This window comes from Lupinus angustifolius, unplaced genomic scaffold (genome assembly GCF_001865875.1).
Source record: "Lupinus angustifolius cultivar Tanjil unplaced genomic scaffold, LupAngTanjil_v1.0 Scaffold_287, whole genome shotgun sequence".
In the NCBI taxonomy this organism is placed as follows: Eukaryota; Viridiplantae; Streptophyta; class Magnoliopsida; order Fabales; family Fabaceae; genus Lupinus; species Lupinus angustifolius.
The window spans coordinates 579,480-597,064 of NW_017727606.1; the positions used below are offsets into that span (position 1 = coordinate 579,480).

The 17,585-nt window shown below is 38.9% G+C and overlaps 1 long non-coding RNA gene across 1 annotated transcript in view; it reads right to left on the reverse strand.

Moving 5' to 3' along the window:
- The window catches only part of LOC109340915, a 22,225-nt gene extending 5,037 nt beyond the window's left edge, over positions 1-17,188 (reverse strand). The window contains exons 1-2 of the long non-coding RNA XR_002106863.1: positions 17,177-17,188; positions 6,204-6,209 (exon numbers count right to left, since the gene is read on the reverse strand). This is a non-coding gene — a long non-coding RNA (uncharacterized LOC109340915). The remainder of the gene's footprint in view (positions 1-6,203; positions 6,210-17,176) is intronic.
- Positions 17,189-17,585: the final 397 nt, after the last annotated feature.

Sequence of the window (17,585 nt, forward strand, 5' to 3'; positions counted from 1 at the left end):
TTACCGTGGACAAGTTCAGGCATTGCCTGAGCTTGTTGAACATTCACTGATGATGGACTATGGAGCGCCCCCAACCCAATGGCGGAAAATGGAGATTGATGATATTCGCCAAGGTGGAGATTGTTGTGCAATGACTCATATCTCTATATAACAGCAATACAAGTTATGGGCTTGGGCTGATGTAAAGGGGTTGGGGTAGAGGGCTATATATTGATGTTATGTAGACCTAATGTAACAAGGAGAAGAATAGTAAAACACTAATCCTTATTCTCTAATAATATATAGTGGTACCCGTTCAACGCTCCCGGGGACGTAGGCACAATTGGCCGTTACCAAATCTCTTGTGTTATTCTCTTGTCTCTATACTCTTTACTATTTGATTGTTCGCTTGTTCCCAACAAGTTTAGTTCTGCCTAGGCTGGAATATGGTGGCTGAAAGAGGGTTGGGAGGCGAGACCGGCAGAGTTTTGGTCTCTGGTCGCTGAACCGGTGAAGCAGAGCCCAGGGGCCGCCGTGTGTCGTTCTAAATCGCAACTGTGGAATAAGAGCACGTTCGTCTTCGACGTTTCCCCTGCACTGTGACGCCGAGACCTTTGAGCATGGCTCCTTGTTCAACACTGCCGCCACCGTGAGAGGGTCGTGGTGAGGAGATGGAGTGGTGCTCAAGCTCTATGGCTCGTTTCCGTCATCCCTCGCCCAACCTCCAACCAGCATGGTTAGCAGTGGCTCGTCACCCCGCCAGTCGTCCAGGAGCAGCCGCCACCACCTCTCTCCCTTTCCAGCGTTGGGAGGAGACTTATTTGGGGAAGACATTGTCTTCCCCTTTACGTAACCCTTTCATTTTTTATTTTTTTACTTCTTTTTTTAATTTTTTATTTGTTTATTGTTTTTTATATTTTTAATTCATTCCTTTATTTAGTTATTTTGTTTGTTATTTTTTTTGTATATATTTGTCTCATTCCATTTATTCTTTTCTTATGAATGTATATACTTATCACCAATTTTTGTTCATTTGTTATTTTTAATATTATATGTGTTTAACACAAGTATATTAGTCCACACAAAAAAAAAAACTTGAAGTGATATTTATTTTTTTAGAGTTTAGGATTAACTAATTTATTTTATAATTAAAACGCTTAGAATTCTAGGGTCCAAGTAAGCGGTATTTGACTCGAGTCTTATCTTTCTACTCTATTCGAGTTGAACAACGATGTGTAGTCGTGAACTGCCTTTTCTCTCTCTTGAATATGTGTAAGGCGGTGTAGTCTAGAGTTGGACATTCTTACATACCCTAGATACAATAGATATAATTTTACTCATATATTTTATAATTAAAACTCTTAGAATTCTAGGGTATGAGGAAGCGGTATCCGACCCAAGTTTTTTCTTCCTACTCTATTCGAGCTGAATAGTGGTGTGCGGTCTTGAACTGTCTCTTCTCTCTCTTGAATATGTGTAAGGCGGTGTAGTCTAGAGTTGGAACTTCTTGCTTACCATAGATACCAGATATCCAAATTATATTCATATATATTATACTTTAATTAAAACCAATCAAACATACCAAACATTTTCTACCTAAGAACTACGTATTCTTAATTTTTCTATTGCACCTGGGGATACATTGGAGCAAGATGAACCATTGTGAGACAAAAAAATAAAAATAATATTTTGCTTCAATAAATAATCACTTGATTAAATAAGTTTTCAGGTATACTTAATTTTATGCGACTAATGTGGGTGCCGCTTAATAACTGTTAGACGAGGTGCTAAATCTATCTCGATCTATAACCGACTCCCGAGTCTAGAGTTCTAGTTCAAAGACCAATCTTTCCGATATTTGGGCACCATAAGGGTTTTCTATGTTTTGACTGTAAAAACATGGTGGCGACTCCAAATCAGTCGCGTGGCCGGTGTTCGACCGAAAATCCAGCGCGACAGCTTGGAGCTTCCTAAGAGAGTTAGACCTGAAGCAACTAATCGCATAAATTCATATGTACCCCTTAAAGCTTGTCTTTATTATTTTTTTTGTATATAATTAATTTGTGTTTATGTATATATGTTTTTGAGGTTGTTTTGTAGTGTTGGGGAGTTTTATCTTTAATAAAGGGTTTGTATGCTTCTCACACACCACACTAAGTACAAAATGTCTTTGCATACACATATGTCCTATACCCGAGTATTAGAGATATTTAGGAATTTCTAAAATGGGACATCTGCCCTGCTGGTGCTGACCTTGAGTCAAATCGTGTATTGGCGTGATGGACTGATCAACCTATTACCAATATTATGAGTTAGGCGCTCTATGGGGCTAGAGCTCTCCCTTTTCTAACCTATGATATTTGGGTTCCCTTTCCTTCACAGATGGGATGCAGTTTGGTGGCCTTTTTCAGAGTTGGGAACCTTCTAAGGGGTTCACTTTAGACATACCATAATATCCCACCCTAGGATGTGGTTTATAGTCAAAACCCTTATAGGATCTACCCATATGAAACACAAGAAGCATGCTTTTATCCTTGCACTCTATTATTTAATTGACTTACCATCATGAGTTTGAACTTGCCATCATCATCACCTATGCCCGAGTGATATTATTGCATCTCAATGTCTTTGTATAATGAATACGTCATATTTACAAACATACTTGTAGTGGGGCCCCATCCAAAGAGTAATTTTTATAAGCACTAAGGATAATACATCCTTGTCCTTAGTCAGCGTGAACAATGTGAAATGGATCTATCATGAAGTTCATATTCTTGTAATGAAGGCTATATTGCCTGTAAATGGGTCAATGGTCCTAAGGGCCTGCACTTTTCAATATGCTTTCACCAAATTTAGGTATGAGCCTATCGCTATCCCATGAAGACCACGACATGTTGGAATTATATTCCATCCCATTGTTATCGTCACTTATAAAGATGGTCCACTCATATATTTTTGCATCATCATGCATATCATACATTCATTTAATAATATATTACTGACTGATCTTATAGCATTTTTCAAGTTGGCTCAAGGGATCCCGTATATAGCAACATAATAAGAAATGGCCACCCTAGTCTGAGTCTCTACACGTGTTCCGATTATAAAGAGGGCTGTAAAGACAAAACTACATATTAATGATTTGGGTTTCTTGATCGATTGTGTCCCAAAGATACTAGAAGAGGTACAAGAATAGTTTGCAAATGCATACAGACGATTGATAGATCTTCTTCTTATCTGTGTCAGTCCCATCACTTTAAAAGCTATGGCTACTATGATGCAGTATTAGAATGTTGAAATGAGAATCTTTGAGATTCCAAATATAGACGTTCCACCCATCCTAGAGGAGTATGAATTCTTGTTAGGCGTCCCCACACTAGACAGATTAAAGGTTTACATGTTTACCAAACTAGTGGAAGTAAATGAAGATGTTGTAGAAGAGTTAATAGGGGTAAAATTTGCGTCCGCATGCATTGTAAAAATAAGTCGGAACCATGGGATTAAAATGGATCTTCCTGAAGAAACACATTGCTAAAATTTTAGGGAAACAAGATTGGGAGATGTTCAAGCCTGCTTTTGCTCTGCCTATTTATGGAATGGTTTTGCTACCCCATATGAATGACATGATAGGTCAAGCTACTATAGAAGTGTTCTACAAGTTCAAAAAGTTTGGTGTCAACCCTACGTCTGCATTCCTTGCTGAAACCATCCTTTCTTTCCAAATATGTCACATGAGGGGTATTGGTAAGATGATGTGTTGTGTTCAGTTGCTATATGTTTGGATGTGACCCATTTCAAAGAGCATCTTTACCCACTAGGAACTCATTACCCACTGAAAAGGTTCAAGAAGGTAGCTGTAGAGGAAGTGTCACTATTCGAGTGGGCAAAACCTTTTGAAGAGGTCACTGTCCGGAACTTTGGAACCAAATGTTGTTTGTATGATTGACACTCGTGCACCATGTATTCATGTGGAGAATATTCTAATTTAGTACTCATGGATCCAAGGGGATGCATCACTGTTACACCCGCCTGGGTACTCAGACAACTAAAGTGGGGCATGAACGGGGGTAAGGGATAGACAACTACAAGGATTCTTTTTCTAGTACAAAAAAGAGGAAACTCCAAAAGAAACCATATACTCAATAAGGGGAGCTTTTCTGAATATCCACTTGGTTGGTGAAAATGAATTAGGGGAGCGTAAAACATTCTACACTGAAGAGTAAAAATCTTGGAGGAGTGTCAAAGTAAAGAAAATTTGAAACTAGCACCTCCCGTGCCAAAAGAAAATGGAGGGGCCCCACCAGACGAAATCATGTGGTGTGAAAAGTGAAAACTCTTAGAGGAGTCAAGAGATTAGAATGAAAAGTATGGGTTTGCCATTGACAACCTCGAGAGATCCAATAGAAATCTACAAGAGGAGGTAGCCAATATAAAGAAGGATTCTACTAGCATGTTATGAATAATGTGCAAGAAAAGAAAGAAACTGAGAGAAACCTTGAGATGGTCATGGTTGATATTGAATAGAGCCAGAAAGAAGCTTCCCAAGCAATGAGAACGATAAGAGATTAACAAGCAACCCAAGAACATGCTCATAGAAGAGGAGATTGGATGGCGGCAAACCATCAGTTAAACATAGAAAGAGCCAACCATAGAGAAAATCGACTTGTTGCTGATTTGAAGGATCTTATGGAGGCCCATGATGAACTCTTGAAGAGATAGAGAGAATGGGCTACAAGTTGCAATGGAACTCTCATGGAATATGAAAGGGCCAAAGAGTAGTGGCAAAGAAGATGCAACGACGTGCTTAACGGGCTCAAGAATTTTGCAGAAGATTGGTTAAAAATCTTCGATGAGGCTAGATGTGAGATCAATGCATAACCTGACATTAATGGAAGACCGTCACTAGAGGCATTTCTCTCTGACTATACCAAGATAGCGCGACAACTAAGACAGTGGAGGAAAGAGAGCATAGGAGATTTCCAATTCTGATACTAGTCATTAAATGTTAGAAGGAGTGGAAATAGAAAATTGATGTAAATTCCCCTCCCACAATGTAACATTTACTAAATTATTAATGAAAGTTTCTAGACTTATTCCATTACTTCCCAAAATGACTTATATGAATAGAAAAAAAGAGAGCATCAACAACTATACTCAAGCCAAGGATTGTACCCTCTGGCCAACTAAAACAACTTTCGTCACACCCCTCAATAAGACAAACATTGTCAAAGGGCTAGCCACAAAATGAAATCTTGGTACGAAACCGATAGTTTTCTCTAAAGATTATCATCAACCATACGCGACTTAGGGGTTGCAATTCCTAAGTATCAAATATGGGATGAAGTGCTTCGCTATATTAAAGGGTCCATCCGCAAGCCAGGTAAACCATTCAGACAAACTAATCTCAATGTTAAATGTTTTCTTGTAAATAGGTATTGCCACCATTACTTTAAAGCACCACTATAACACTCAGTTTCAAGTGAAGAAAATGGTAGAGTCCGTATCCAGTGAGGACAACAGGTCCGAGTGAGTAGAGCTTAAGGCGCAGCTGAATGAAATGTTCAACATGCACAATGCGTTGTAATGTGAGAAAAGGAAAAACACTCAAACTACCAATATGGGACAACAAAGCAATCCCACTCAGTTGCCTAAGGGCAACTCTGGTCAAGGAGTTGGTACAAGTTAGCAAAAGGAAGAAGCAACGAAGTTGCCCTTTATATGGGATGCCCTTTGATTACGTTCCACTGTATTAGGACGAGCTGAATGAACCCCACGGTCAATCTAATGCTCATCTATAGTAGCTAATACCTCAGGTGGACATGAATAGTCATGATGAAGACCCCACCTACGATCCCCCTCAAACGATTATAGTTAATTGACCCGCACAACACCATTCTGGAACATAACATAGACCAACAACCCGAGAGCCCCAATTTGGTGATAATGCTAGAATAAAAAAGTTAAGCTTAATTAAGGAGAGTCTTAGAGTGATAGAGGGAGCAAGTTTTCCAGACCATAAGAATGCATTCGAGACATGCCTCGTGCCTGATGTGGTTTCGCCTCCAAAGTTCAACGTGTTTGAATTTGTAAAGTACAATGGGACGACCTGACCAAAGATCCATATGCACATGTATGCTTGCAAAATGTCAGCATACCATGGAGATGAAAAGCTGTTAATCCACTGCTTCCAGGGTAGTTTGTCTAGGGCAGCAATGAACTGGTACATTCGGCTTGAGAAGATCAACAGTCTAACATTTCTGGACCTGTCTAATGCATTTCCTCAACAATACAAATACAATGAAGATGTTTAACCTAACATGACACAATTATAGAACATGTCCAAGAAGCCTAAAGAAAGCTTCAAAGAGTATACACATCGCTAGAGGGGGCTGACTTCTCAGGTGCTTCCAAGGCTCTAAGAAGAAGAACAACTCTCTATTTTTTTTGTTGACACCATACAAAATCCCTACTATGATTACCTAGTGGCTGCTATGGTCTCTGGCTTCAACGCTCTAATAAGAGTGGGGGAGAAGATCGAAAATGGGATCAAGAGCGGGAAGATTACAGATACCAGACAAATACCAAGAAACCAAGGTTCATGAAGAAGAAAGAAGGTAGGACAGATTTTGTGTCCAACGACTCCAAGAAACAACCAAACAACAATTATCAATATCAATCCCACACAAACAATTGTCAACACGAGCAATCAAGAACCCCAAATATACTATTACGACCCAAAATATGGGATATGCGCCTCAAGATAAGAAAACAATGTTTGATTCTGTCACCATGCTGTATGCAGACCTATTCACATACCTCATGGGGCAAAGGATTATATCCCAAATTCCGGGAAAAATTCCCGAAATTCCAGGGCCATGGTTTGACTCCAATGGCTCATGCACATACCACTCTAGAACTGTGGGGCATTCCATAGAGAATTACAAAGCCATGAAATTAAAGGTACAACACCTCATTGACTCAAAATGGCTCAACTTTAGACAAACATCGCCGAACGTCAATAATAATCCCATGCCAAATCACATGAACCATGGAGTAAATGTTGTTGAAGAGGTCTGAGAGGAATATTTCTTGAAAGATATTTCTGAAATATGCACCCAATGAAAGTTACCTTCAAGGAAATCTGAAACCAGGGTATGATTGAGGTGTTAAAAGAAACTGAAGAAGGTTGAGAGATGCATGGTTTAGTGGGCCATGAGATTGAAGATTGTGCAGAATTCAATATGTTGCTATAGTAAATGATGGATACCAAACTGGTGATTGTGGGGAGAAGATCTACATGCCCATAAGTCAATGTAGTAGGAGACAATGAAGATATAACATCATTCGTCCCAACATTGGTTCGATCCGAACCAGTGTTGAATATCCCAAGGGGTATATCACTAGATCTTCCTTAACAACAATGGTTCCCGTACCTCATGGAAATGGAGCCTATAGTAGCAGATATACTTCATTCGTTTCCTTATGAGTTAGATAGAGCAATACGTTGGAAGTATGGTGGGGAGGCCATCACATCATCGGAACATGCATTAGAGGTAAGCAACGTCGCTGGAGTTAGTAGAATTACCCGGAGTGGTAGAGTCTATGGTCCCCTAGAGACAGAGAAAAACCCCATCACCGTTTATAAGGGGAAGAAGAAGGTTGATGGTCCAACAATCCCTGAAATTGGCAAAGAGGGATCATCCATGGATGAGTTGAGAGATGGGCAAGATATTTCTAATGAGCAACCTAATGAATTCCTGAAGTTTATAAAGCAAAGAGAATATAAGGTGATCGATCATCTAAGGTGAACACGTGCTAGAATATCCATACTTTCGTTGCTAATGGATTCAGAGCCTCACAGGAACATGCTACTTAAAATTTTAAACCAGACCCATGTCAGTCAAGACATAACTACAGAAGCGGTATTGTGAATAACATTGTTGCTGACAATTTTATATCCTTAAGCGATCAGGAAATACCTTGTGATGGGAATGTCCACATCAACCCTCTCCACATCTCTGTCATGTTCCAAGACTGTGATTGGAAAAGTCCTCATAGATAATGGTTCATCTTTGAATGTGATGACTAAGAGAACGTTGTTTAGGCTCCCTATCAACTACTCGCATATGAGGACAAGTGCCATGATTGTTAAGGCATTTGATTGTTCCAAGAGGGAGGTCATGGGAGAAAGTGAATTGCCCATAAAAAATTGGCCTTGTACTTTCCAAATTCCATTCCAAGTGATGGACATAAACCTAACATACAATTGTTTATTGGGCAGACCATGGATCCATGCTGCAGGAGTAGTTCCCTCAACCTTGCATCAATGGATCAAATTCATCATTAATGGCCAGTTGTTGATAATAATGGGTGAGGAGGATATGCTAGTATCTAGGCCATTTGATACCTCATATATTGATGCTGCCGAAGAAGCACTCGAAACCTCATTCCAGGCTTAGAAAATTGCTAACACCACCTTTGTAGAAGAAGAAGCACCAATTATGAGGTCATATCCATATAAAGCAGCCTTAATGATGACCAAGGTTATGATTAAGAACATATATCAGTGAGGGAGGGGCCTAGGCAAATATGGGCAGCGGGTAGAAGACATAGTGATACTCCTAGGAAACAAAGGTTGTTTCGACCTGGGCTATAACCCATCTAGAGTCAACAAGGCAAGGATAGTGGAGGGGGCAAAAAGGAAAAAGTGGGCCCACATGGGGCAGTTTGAGTACAAGAAGGCAGATTTCCCTATCAAACACATCAAGCAACATTTCGTCAGTGCATTGTTTGAGTCTTAGGGATCGGTCTCCATGCTTGAAGAGGAATGCTCATGTCAGTCAAATGATTATGTTTTCCAATGCACTCTAGGCATTGTTCTTACCAACTAGTTTGAAGTCGAAGCACCATCATCAATCTTCTAGGAAGGAAAGTAATCTAGTGTTGTACTCCATTAGCCATTAATAGGGCTCTTGGATGTTGTTGTTTCTTTGTTTAAGATTGAATTTTCATTTTTTCGTTATATACTGGTACAATTTTAATGAATCAATTCATGCATTTGAAATTTTCATATTATATAGTACTATACATACAAATATTAGTCTTTTTATTTATGTTTTTGTTTTCACCATTTATTTTTCATTTATTTTTTTCCACAAAAACACAAAAAATACGCCAAAAAATGCAAACAAATCAACATGAGAACTAACACTATCCTATTGTGATGCAGATCTGAAAGTGAGTCCGAAAATAATGACGATGTTAATAATCATTCATACAACTTTGATCATCCTGTAAACTTGGTAGGAGAGGAAGATAATGATGATGACTAGGAAGTATCTCCCGAGTTATTGAGATTTGTTGAACATGATGGCAGAGAGATTGAACCCCATGATGAGCTTATTGAGCTAGTAAATCGAGGGACAGAGGATGACAAGAAAGTGATCAAAGTATGCACTTTGATGCACCCGAGTGAAACGAACATGCTAATCAAATTATTGCATGAGTACAAGGATGTCTTTGCTTGGTCCTATAGTGACATGTCGGGCCTGGATCGCATATAGTGGAGCACAAATTACCTCTAAAAGGTGAGTCTTTACCAGTCAATCAGAAATTGAGAAGAATGAAGCCAAACCTCTCTCTTAGGGTGAAAGATGAAATCCCAAAGTGGTTAACATCTGGGTTCATAAAAGTTTCAAAGTACCCCGAATGGTGGGAAATGTGGTCGTTGTACCAAAGAAAGGGGGAAACTGAATATGTGTTAACTATCGGGACTTCAATAAGGCGAGCCCAAAAAATGATTTTCTAGTGCCCGACATAGTTTTACTAGCGGATGACACGACATACCATGCAATGTTCTCGTTCATGGACGAATATTTTGGGTATCACTAAATCAAAATGGTAGAATAAGATGTAGAGAAGACCACATTCATCACAATGTGGGGAACTTATTGCTATTAGGTTATGACATTCGGTCTAAGAAATGCCATGGCCACATACCAGCGTGCCATGGTTGTTGTTTTCCATGACATGATGCATAAATAAGTTGAAGTCTATGTCGATGACATAATTTGCAAATCAAAGACTGAAGGGGAGCATGTGGGAACCTGCCGAAGTTGATCAAAAGATTACGAGATTATACCCTCAAACTGAAACCCGCCAAGTGTAGTTTCCAGGTCCAGCCAGGTCGAGTTCTCAACTTTATAGTCAGTCAGAAAGGCATTGAGGTAGATCCGGAAAAGGTGAAAGCTATCACTGAGATGCCTCCTCATAGAACAAAAAATGAAGTCAGAGGTTTCCTGGGTCGGCTGAACTACATCTCCAGATTCATATCATAGTTGACAACTACATGTGAGCCCATATTTAAGATCGTAAGAAAGAACCAGACCATCAAGTGAAATGAAGAATGTCAAGAGGCTTTTGAAAAAAATTAAGCAGTACCTATTAAAACCACCTGTATTAATGCTTCCTGTACATGGACGACCATTGATAATGTACCTAACAATATTGGATGACTCTATGGGGTGCGTCTTGACTCAACATGACAAATATGGCAAGAAAGAGCGGGCTATTTACTACTTGAGTAAGACGTTTATAGACTGTATTCCTTACTAGAATGCACGTGTTGTGCCTTAGCTTAGGCATCACGCCGACTGAAGCAATACAAGTTGAGTCATACTACGTGGCTTAGGTCTAAAATAGTGAAACATATTTTTGAGAAACCAATGTTGACGGGAAAAATGACTAGGTGGCATGTACTATTCTTAGAGTATGACATAGTCTATGTCACCCAAAAAGCGATCAAAGGGAGTCTACTTGCTGACTACTTAGCCAATCAACCAATGGAAGGACATGGGTCAATGCATCAAGAGTTCTCTTTTGAAGGTATCATGCCATTATCCTCAATAGATCCAGAGGAAGAGAACAAACGGATGCTCGTATTTGATAGAGCCTCCAACGTGTTTGGACATGAGGTAGGGGCAATATTGGTATCTCTACATAGCAATTTCATTCCTATCACTACTAGGCTATGCTTCGATTGAACCAACAATATAGCTGAGTATGGGGCATGCGCATTAGGCTTGTGAGCATCCTTAGAATCGAAATCCAAAATCCTTGAGGTTTTCGAAGACTCCACTATAGTAATCCACCAGGTAAAAGGAAAATGGGAAACTCGTGATAGCAAGCTGATACCTTATAGAGATCACATGCAGAGGCTAGTTGAACAATTTGTGCATATCAATTTCTATCATATCCGCATAGAAGACAATTGGTTGGCTGACACACTATCCACCTTATCGTGCATGTTCCACATCAGAGGAAATGACCAACGCTCATCAGTATAGGAAACAAAGGTCAACCTAATTATTGCAATGCCATATAGGTAGAAGAAGATGGCAAACCTTGGTACCACGATATAAAAGAATACATCAAGAAGAAAAATACCCTCCTAGTGCCTTTGAGATGGAAAAAGGATATTAAGGAGATTAGCAACGAGTCTCTTCCTAAATGAAGAAGTGCTTTACAAAAGAAACCATGACTTGGTACTCCTTAGGCGTGTCGAAGCAAAAGAGGTGGAAACAATCCTTAAAGATGTACATAAGGGATCGTTTGGGACCCATGCAAATGGACATGCCATGGCTAAGAAGATATTAAGGGCATGCTATTACTAGTTAGTAATGGAGAATGATTGTTGTAGCCATGAAAGGAAATGCCACAAATGTTAGATTTATATCGACAATATCAATGCACCCCCAAATCCATTGAATGTTCTATCAACGCCATGGCCTTTCTCTATGTGGGGATGGACGTCATAGGACCCATTGAGCCTAAAGCCTCAAATGGACATCATTTCATTCTGGTGGCCATCGATTATTTTACTAAATGGGTCGAAGTGGCTTCATATGCCAATATTACTTGAAAGGTAGTGGTCAGGTTCATTAAGAAGGAGTTGGTATGCTGCTATAGTCTACGAAGTAAAATCATCACGGATAATGCCACCAACCTGAATAACAAGCTGATGAGTGAGACATTGAAAATTTCAAGACCAAACATCATACATCTTCACCCTACCGTCCTAAGATGGATGGCGTAGTTGAGGCTGCTAATAAGAATATAAATAAGATTGTCCAAAAGATGGTTGTAGCTTATAAGGATTGGAATGAAATGTTGCCTTTTGCCTTACATAGATAACACACTTCTATTCATACTTCCACATGGGCCACCCCTTACTCCATGCTATACAGAATGGAGGTAGTCCTTCCAATCGAGGTAGAGATCCCATCATTAAGAATTATTGCAGAGTCAGAATTAGAAGAAGCGGAACGAGTTCAAGCTCAATATGATCAATTGAACCTAATTGAAATAAAAAAGGTTGACCGCTGTGTACCACAAACAACTTTATCAGAGGAGAATAATGAAAGAATATGCAAAGAAAGTTCGCCCACGTCAATTTCAAGTAGGAGACATGGTGTTTAAGAAGATTTTACCAACCTAAAAAGACCATAGGGGATAATGGACTCCGAATTTTGAAGGACCTTATGTAGTGAAGAAAGTCTTCTCTAGTGGAGCCTTAATACTAACTAACATGGATGGAAATCACCTATACTTGTTGGTAAACTCATATGCGGTGAAAATATATTATGCCTAGAGAGGTTCTCCCTTGGAAATGTAGTGAAGAAATATAACATATTTCTCAATCAAGTTTTATTGATGCATTATACACTTGACTTTTATTTGTTGTCTTACATGAAGAATGATGTAAAGAAAACCCAACTGATATGAACTTGGATAGGCCAACCTGATCATACGAGGCTTCTTTGAAACTTCTCAAACACTATGGAGATACCACTAGTTACCCCATTTTAGTCTAGAAATTATGAAAGGAGATCTTTGTCTAAAAGCATAACCCGTCAATATTTATAACTCGAGGAGGGTAGTTGTCCAGCTATTTCAATTAGAATTCTTAAATAGTTGAGAATAGGTCAAGGAGACATGAGAAAGAGGAGGATGAGAAACACATGTTTTGAGCCTCAAACCTTTTCTCGATAACCACAGCCAAACCCCAATACACGCCTAAAAGACCTTGTGGAGGATTCATCTATTCATGATACATACATCAGGGTAAAAAACAAACTGCTCCAAATTAATAAATAAAAAGGGACAATTATTTTCAAGACACAAATCACTCGCACAATGCATCAATATTCCTTTCAAAAGTTCGGGCTCAAAAAAAAAAAGAACATTTCTGGCCCAAGTTATACATGACACTATGGAAATTTTTTGGGGTAGGCACAAATGAATGACGTTGGGGCAATTTTTTATAGACAATGATAAATGACACTAGGTCCGATTTTTGTTTTAGGATGATTTCATGTAGGCGAAAGTGATCATGTACAATGATCATAAATATATCAAGCAATCAAATACCGATGCAATTTTTATGAATTGTCAAGACTCATTCCAAGCTCAATGATTAAATTGTATAGTGATGGTTAACATGTCTCATTATATAGGGCAACAAAAGGATATGCAGAACACCCCAATCCCATAGGCCTCACTTCAACCAACCATAGGATCATGCATTTTATTATAACATGCATAACATATTCCACCTTTCCAAACATTCTACATAGAAATTTATTTTATTGAGTTTGTACCATACTATGAAAATGAAAACACTAACCCTTACATCACTTGATGAGATTCATATTTTATCCCAAAGATAATCTGGTGCCAACAACCACAAAGAAATTCCCATGTTGATCCAGACATTATCTAAAGACCGAGTGTTATGGTATAGAGAAAGCAATAAGGCAATATTTACTACAAGACGAGAATGCCCCATAAGGACATTTCCCTATGAGCTGATAGCTTAAGCATTAAGTCTACTAACATTAGCATTGCTTTTACACCACTCATGCCATAAATGCTATCATTCACATATACATCACTCAACACATATCCCATGCATCAATACTAATTTCATGCATTGCATAGCATATTCTCAAGAAATCACATTCAAAACACATCTTACTTGCATAATCATACCCAAGGAAATCGACCAAGACTTTCTAAGCCAATTAAATCACATAGACCTATCAACATTGTCAAACTCAGACGTTGACGTGTTATGATGTTGTTGGACTAAGACGCCAACACATTTTTCCTTTTAAAAGGACATTGTCAAACTCATAAATAAAAATGCTTTTCTTATCAGCCTAGGTTCCGGTAGTACCCCGACCTACACTTCTAGTGCTTTGATGTCCCAAATTCCGGAAGTACCCCCACCTGTGCTCTTCGTTTTACCTTCCCGAATTCTGGAAGTACCCTAACCTGCACCTTCGATGTTCTCTTATCAAACTAGGTTCCGATAGTACCCCGACTTGCATTCCTAGTTCTTTGATGTCCCAAATTCCGGCAATATCCCGATATGTGTTCTTAGTTTTACCTTCCCAAATTCTGGTAGTACCCTGACTCCATCTTCAGTGTTCTTTTATCAAACTAGGTTCCGGTAGTACCCCGACCTGCATTCGTAGTGCTTTGATGTCCCAAGTTCCGGTAGTATCCTGACCTGTGTTCTTGGTTTTACATTCTCTAATTGCGGCAGTACCTCGACCTTCGGCTTTAGTGTTCTCTCATCAAACTAGGTTCGAACAGTTTCCGACCTGCATTCCTGGTGCTTTAATGTCCCAAGTTCCGGTAGTACCCCGACCTATATTCTTGGTTTTACCTTCCCGAATTCTGGTAGTACCCTGACCTGCGTCTTCGTTGTTCTCTTATCAAACTAGATTCTGGCAATACCTCGACCTGCATTCCTAGCGCTTTGATGTCCCAAGTTCCGTCAGTACCCCGACCTGTGTTCTTGGTTTTACCTTCCCAAATTCCAGCAGTACCCTGACCTGCGTCTTTAGTGTTGTTTTATCAAACTACATTCGAACAGTACCCTGACTAGTGTTCCTAGTGCTTTGATGTCCAAAGTTCCGATAGTACCCCGACCTGTGTTCTTGGTTTTACTTTCCCAAATTCCAGCAATACCCCGACCTGCATCTTCGGTGTTTTCTTATCAACCTAGGTACCGACAGTACCCGACCTGCGTTCCTATTGCTTTGTTGTCCCAAGTTCTGCCAGTACCCCGACCTGCGTTCTTGGTTTTACCTTCCTGTATTCCGGAAGTACCCTGACATGTGTCTTCAGTTTTCTCTTTTCAACCTATGTTCTAGTAGTACCCCGAACTACGTTCGTAGTGCTTTGATATCCCTAGTTCTGGCAGTACCCTGATCTACATTCTTTGCCATTTCTCTAACCTCTATCATTAGAGGCACCGTTTGATTCATTTCCAAAGCATGTTTTATACCATTGTCAAGCTCACTCACCAAAGTGATTGTTACACCACCAACTTCTAATGCAATACTTTCATCACACAAGGAGTGTGAGCGGGCTGAAGCTTTAATGTACACCCAAGTCGAGTTGATCTTTCCAGTTACCCAGTTTCAATTGTGTCTCTAAGGAATGGTGCTCAAGCTTTATGGTACGATGCATCATCCTAAACCACAGTTGTGGAATAGGAGCATATTCTTCTTCGATATTTCCCCTACACTACCGCTTGGACCTTCGAGCATGGCTCCTTTTTCAACATTGCCGCCACCGTGAGAGGGTCATGGTGAGGAGATGGAGTGGTGCTCAAGCTATATGGCTCGTTGTCCATTGCCCCTCGTCCAACCTCCAACCGACACTGTTAGTAGCGGCTCGTTACCGACAGTCCTCTAGGAGTAGCCGCCACCACCACTTCCTTTCCAGCGTTAGGAGCAGACTTATTTGGGGAAACATTGTCTTCCCCTTTCCCCTTTATGTAACCCTTTCCTTTTTTTTACTTCTTTTTTTCATTTTTTATTTGTTTATTGTTTTTTTTATATTTATAATTCATTTCCTTTATTTAGTTATTTTGTTTGTGATTTGTTTTTGTATATATTTGTCTCATTCCATTTATTCTTTTCTCATGAATGTATATTCTTATCATCAAATTTTGTGCATCTGTTATTTTTAATTATTATATGTGTTTAACACAAGTATATTAGTCCATACAAAAAAAGAACTTTAATTGATATTTATTTTTTTAGAGTTTGGACTAACTAATTTATTTTATAATTAAAATTCTTAGAATTCTAGGGTCAAAGTAAGCGGTATCTAACCCAAGTGTTATAATCCTACTCTATTCGAGCTGAACAGCTGAACAACGGTGTGCAGTCTAGAACTGCATCTTCTTTCTCTTGAATATGTGTAAGACAGTGTAGTCTAGAGTTGAATTTTCTTACTTACCCTAGATACAAGGGATTTAATTTTACCCATATATTTTATAATTAAAACTCTTAGAATTCTAGGGTCCAAGTAAGCAATATCCGACCCAAGTTTTATCTTCCTACTCTATTCGAGCTGAACATCAATGTGAGATCTTGAACTACATCTTCTCTATCTTGAATATGTGTAATGCGGTTTAGTCCAAATTTGGACCTTCTTACTTACCCTAGATACAAGAAATCTAATTTGACCCATGTATTTTACAATTAAAACTCTTAAGAGTTCTAGAGTCTGAGTCAGCCATATTCGACCCGAGTCTTATCTTCCTACCTTATTCGAGCTGAATAGCGGTGTGCAATCTTGAACTGCCTCTTCTCTCTCTTGAATATGTGTAAGGCAGTATAGTCCAGAGTTGGACCTTCTTGCTTACCCTAGTTACCATATATCCAAATTATATTCATATATATTATATTTTAATAAAACCAATCAAACACACCAAACATTTTCTACCCAAGAACTACATGGTCTTGATTTTCCTATTGCACCTAGCGATACGTTGGAGCAAGATGAGATCTTGTTAAACACAAAAATAAAAAATAATTTTTTTTTCAATAAATAATCACTTGATTAAATAAGTTTTTGAGTATACTTAGTTTTATGCGATTAATGCGGGTATCGTTTAATAATGGGTGAACGAGGTGCTAATACCTTCCCGACCCGTAACCGACTTTCGAGTCCAGAGTTCTAGTTCAAAGACCAATCCTTCCGATACTTCGGCACCAAAATGGTTTTCTATGTTTTACTGCAAAAACGAGGTGGTGACATTTACTATTATGCTTCCATTGCAATTCTGGTTTTATTTGTTTTAAAATAACAAATTATTTATAAATCTAATTAACACTCTCTTAGGTTGTCATCCTGTACTCATAGAAATTTCAAGATTTACAAAAGATGTTCGCCCGCTGTTGAAAGCGTTTTTCGATGTTTATTTTAGTTGGGAGTTTTCTCCTCTCAACAAATCGTCCTGACAGTAGTGTCAATTTGTTGAAAGGTTAATACTCTCATTTTCGTTATGTTTCTTATGTAAGTAAGAGAACTCGGTTTTGTTCTTTGTTCGCCATCTCGGTTTTGTTGAAATAAATTCCAACACCGGTATAATGGTTTCAAGAATATTCCAGTTACAACTTACTTTCTTAATAATTATGTGAATAAGTCATTCCTTCTTTGCCCCATCTCGACTTTGTTAGAATAAATTCTAACGCCGGTATAATTGTATCGAAGCAATTACCTATTACAAAATTATTAAGTAC